Raw genomic sequence first — 5,388 nt, 5'->3', positions numbered from 1 at the left:
CTTTTTTTTTTTTTTTTTTTTTTTTTTTTTTTTTTTTTTTTGAGACGGAGTCTCGCTCTGTCACCCAGGCTGGAGTGCAGTGGCCGGATCTCAGCTCACTGCAAGCTCCGCCTCCCGGGTTCACGCCATTCTCCTGCCTCAGCCTCCCGAGTAGCTGGGACTACAGGCGCCTGCCACCTCGCCCGGCTAAGTTTTTGTATTTTTAGTAGAGACGGGATTTCACTGTGTTACCCAGGATGGTCTCGATCTCCTGACCTCGTGATCCGCCCGTCTCGGCCTCCCAAAGTGCTGGGATTACAGGCTTGAGCCACCGCGCCCGGCCGGTTCTGCCTTCTTTATAGTGTGGTTTATTGAGTTCAGCAGTTCTCATATGCTGTTTAAATAGGTACAGCATTTTCAAGGGCACAGATACAGAGAAGCTGACTTTCTAGGCATTGGGCTTCCAAGCCAAGAGTTTTGTCCTTCCACCTGTATTAGTTATCTGTTGCTGTGTAACAAATTACCCTAAATTTAGTATGTTAAAATAGTAAACATTATGTGTCAGTTTCTGTGGGTTAAGAATTTGGGAGTAGTTTAACATGATGGTTCTGGCCCAGGGTATTATGAAGTTACAGTCAAGATGTGAGCAGGGGCTGCAGTCAGCTGGAGCTGGAGAAACCACTTCCAAGTTCTCTTTTTGTGGCCGTTGGCAGGATGCCTCAGTTTCTTCCCATGTGGGTCTCTGCATAAGGCACCTGGCTTCTCCCTGAGCAGCTGATCCCAGAGATCGTGGGGCAGGGCCAGGAGAAAGCTGCAGTGCCTTTTAAGACATAGGCTTGGAAAGGACACACCATCACTTCTTATCCTAGTCTTTAGAAGCAAGCCACTAAGCTCAGCCTGCACTCAAGGAGAGAGGACACATACCTCTACCCCAGTGGAGCAGTAGCAAATAATTTATGGACATATCTTAAAAGCACCACACCCCAACTGAGGATGAAAGTAGGTCAACAGGGAGGTAGGTTTAATGTAGATAGGCTGAAAGACAGATTGCTATCAAAAACAATTCTCCAAGATGTGCATAACCAAACTGGGACAGAAGGCAAACTCCCCAAAGCTACCTGCTGGTTTTGAGAGGGTGGTAAGAAATGGCAATTCCTAGGAGTAGTAGAAAATAATATGCCTAACTACCAACAGCTCAAGTATGCTTATTTGCACGTCCTAGACTTGGTGTCCGTAAGACTCATTTACCACTTTTATTTGCCTGTAGCTAGGAATTAATGAAAGGAACTGGGGCCTTCCAGCTGAGCCACTAAACCTGTCTTGTTTGGAATGGGGATTGTCCAGCAAAGGGAGCAAACATGAATTAGATGTTAAGCTATTGAGCTGAAGAAAAGAAAGCAGTTCACATTTAGGTGAAATAGATGACGTTATCAGGAAGCCAGGTTCCCACCAGAGTGGGTGCTTGGTACCTGGTCTCTCCAGTCTCAACAGACTCAGGTCAGGTCTCTCACCCAGGAAGCAACCACTCAATAAAATAGGGAACATCTAAGAATGACAAATGTCAGTGCTTGATTGCTCCTCTAAATCCAGTGCACAGGTTAACCCTGCATGCCCGCCCATCTCTTCCTGGGCTTCTTGATGGCAATGTGTTCTTAAAGAACTGGTCTTGTGTTCTCCCTCAAGACAAACTTAAGTTTTTCAGTTCAACACATTCTAGTGAATGGCTACTATGTGTTTCTGGCACTCATTCCTAACCAAGTCGTCTTTCTTTCTTCTTTTCTTTTCTTTTCTTTCTTCTCTCTTTTTTTTTTTTTCCTGAGGCAAGAGTTGCGCCCTGTCACCCAGGCTGGAGTGCTGGAGTGCAGTGGTGTGATCTCGGCTCACTGCAGCTTCTGCCTCCCAGGTTCAAGTGTTTCTCCTGCCTCAGCCTTCCGAGTAGCGGGGGTTACAGGCATGTACCACCACGCCTGGCTAATTTTTAATTTTTGTATTTTTAGTAGAGACGGGGTTTCATCATGTTTGCCAGGCTGGGCTTGAACTTCTGGCCTCAAGTGATCCGCCCACCTCAGCCTCCCAGAGTGCTGGAATTACAGGTGTGAGCCATTGCACCCGGCCAAATATGCAAATTCTTGTTTAGATTTATGCTCTGTCTCTTCCCAGCTTTTTCTTGTCTGTAGCCCTGCTTGCTTGAGAGTATACTTGGATAAGAAGTACTGCTATTGAGGGAGCTATAAGAGAAGGATACTTCTTCCAGAAGTAAATAACTCATCTTTAGAGTACCCTTAAATGAATTTTGTTTTTCTTTCTTATTTTGAGGTGGATTGGTCTCTTTTTTTGGGTTTCCAGCTCTTTGAGACTCTCAGACCTTATCTTTCCAGCTCAAACACCATTGGTTAAATTCCCTCATTCTCATTAGAATGCAGCCTGCTGAGTATGTGGGTTTCACTGCCGGAGTCCGTCCATTAGCCAGTATACATAGAGGGTCTGCTTCAAATCAAGGCAACTGGTGAAGGGCTCAGCATGTTGGCAGCAGTATCCAAGAGATTGAATCTATTTCCATTTTCCTCATCTAGGATAACAGCTGCTTGAAGCCAGGGCTCTTAGCCCTTTGCATTCCTCTTTAGAGAGGAAGCCACACTGCCTTTCTGTGTCTGGTTCAGAGCTCTTCCTTCTTGGCATGTTTTCTGGACTACATGCACATGGGCAGCTATTGATTAATCTGCAAAACCCAGTCACTTGCCTACCCATAATATCTGGGAAGGCGTGGTATTTGTTTTAAAGAAACGTTTCTTTGGGAGGGCAGTTTCTGTCTGGACTTTGAGGTGGACTTAGTTATCCCTACAGTTCTTTTAACTCTCAGCTTTTAATAAAAGATGAAATCAGATATTGATGCAGTTGGGTCACAATTCTTTAGGATGCTTCTACCCCAGGGCTGCTTCCTGTTCCTAGTCATGGTTTTCCAGTTTAGTAGTGGAGTTTCTTGAGGCTAACTTAGAGAAATTTCTCACTGAAAACTTTAAGAGTTATTGATACTTACTTGTTTTTTCAGTTAATCATTTATATCACCTTTCCTACTCTCTGGAATTTAAATTTATTTCTCTAGGCTGGTCCTGGAAGTTGATAACCTTTTGGCAAAGCTTAGATTTAGGAGAAGGCTTATGAGTCCCTGTCCAGAGGGTCTGTAGATTCTCTTTGCTTATGACTCTCTGCCTGCAGCCCTGGCAGACCATACTGTATGTCATGGATACCCAGTGGAAATATTACTGAGATGAAACACATTTCCCAGGGTATTTAAACTCTCACTCTGCCACCTTTCTAAGGGTGGGAGGCTGGCAGAGAGATGCTGCAATGCTTGATAATCATTTGGCCACACTGAAATTTCCAAAGGGAGCTCTTGCCGGTGCTTAAAACCAAAACACCTGGACACTTAGAAAATTCCATGAATCTAGCACAAAATATCCATTCTTGCCCAAGTGTATCCCCTTTCTCTCCAGCTTAATCTTTTTTTTTAAAGCCCAGGCCAAGGGTACTTTTAACTGGAAACCAGGGGAGGAGGGAAGAACACTAGCAGGGAGCTAAGAGGCAGGTTGCTGGGTAAGCCATCCTGCTCCTACCTGGTGCCTGTATCTGAATTGCTGAGTGCCGTGCGCCAGTGCCTTTCCTTCACCTGCAGATGGAGCCCATCTCTTTCCACCTGGGTGAGGAGACCCTCTGCTACTCCAGGGGTAAACTTTAAAGAAGGTGTCTTGAAGAGCCCAAAGGACACTCACATGCTAAGGTGTCCGTTTTATGCATCTTTAAAATATTTTATTTAAGAAAAAAAATAGCCCTGCCCTGTCTTAGTGCCACTAATGGCCCAGTTCCATCCATTCTGAATGGAAAAGCAGAGACTGCCAGCACTTTCCTTGGTCTTCCCTTTGTCTCCCATGATGTGTTGTCCCCTCATCCCTCCCATCCATTTCACTGTGTGTGGATGGATAGCAGAGGGTACCACGCAGTCCTTGAGGCAGTCCTGTGTGATTCCATGATCAGTTGTTTTTGTATTCTAACTATCCTTCCAAACCAGCAGATGTTTGGAAATTAGGGAAAAAATTAAATTCTCATCAATGGTTGCTGTTATAGTTAAATCAATAAAGATCTTGAATATCAACTTGGTGTTTTAATTTTTAAAAAATATCAGGTGAAATCCTGCTAAGGTTATTTCACATTTCAGGAGTTTAAGCTGGGCGGGGGGGAATATGGGCAGAGGTAGTTGGCTGTTTATCTGTTAGTTCTCCACACTTGCGGAGCATGCACTTTGTCCATGTGGACCTGTGTATGCAGAGGAGATGGTGGGACTCTCAGGGAGCATGACCTGGGTCCTGTGCTCAGGAGCTTGGAGGCAAACGTGTATATGCTGGGCTGACGGCACCCAAGCATGTCCTTTTCTTAAGTACCAGCCCTGAGGAAGCCCAAACAACTTTTCCTTTCTCAGAAGAGGGGCTGCCTGTGCCCCCGGGAGCACTGGTTAGATGTCCATCATGCCTGGTATCTCAAACCAAGCTGTGCTGCATGAGCGTCAGATTCCCTGCTGTTACTAATCTAGCAGGTCTCATGTATTAGTCCGGAGAACAAGAATTCTTTCATGTGAACAGAGGTCCACAGAATAAAACTGGACTGGAGGAAGCTTTCCCATTGGAACTGTGTAGAGGTTTGGGGCACAGGCTTTGGAATCAGGCAGCTTCAGTTCCAGCTGTGCTGCTTAGTAGCCGAATTACCCAGCAGAATTCCTACTCTACAAGCCTCAGTTTTCTCTAAACTAGGGTTAAGAAATAACTGGCCGGGTGCTGTGGCTCACGCCTGTAATCTCAGCACTTTGGGAGGCCAAGGCAGGCGGATCACGAGGTCAGGAGATCGAGACCATCCTGGCTAACACAATGAAACCCCGTGTCTACTAAAAATACAAAAAAATTAGCCGGGCGTGGTGGCAGGTGCCTGTGGTCCCAGCTACTCGGGAGGCTGAGGCAGGAGAATGGCGTGAACCTGGGAGGTGGAGCTTGCAGTGAGCTGAGATCCGGCCACTGCACTCCAGCCCAGGCGACGAGAGCAAGACTCTGTCTCAAAAAAAAAAAAGTAACTTTTTCCAGGTGGTTGTGAGGCCCAGTTGATGTCATAAAGAGCCCAGTGCCTAGTACACTCAGTTCAGTAAACAGCAGTTAAGGGACTCAAGCACAGCCTGGTTGACATGGACACCCAAAGATTATTCAGCCCCCTCTCCCCTTCCCTCCAAGTGTGTAAGTTTAGGAGTGGAACAGGTTTGAGCACTGCAGCTACCACCTACTCATGGAACCTGTAGAAGAACTAAAGAATCTAAGGAAAGATGGGACCAAAACCTTAAAAGCCCTTTCCTACATCCTTTACTGTGCCCTA

Source organism: Macaca mulatta, chromosome 9 (assembly GCF_049350105.2).
Source record: "Macaca mulatta isolate MMU2019108-1 chromosome 9, T2T-MMU8v2.0, whole genome shotgun sequence".
Taxonomy (NCBI): Eukaryota; Metazoa; Chordata; class Mammalia; order Primates; family Cercopithecidae; genus Macaca; species Macaca mulatta.
The sequence above is the reverse complement of the archived record's forward strand: the minus strand, read 5'-3'. Positions refer to the sequence as shown.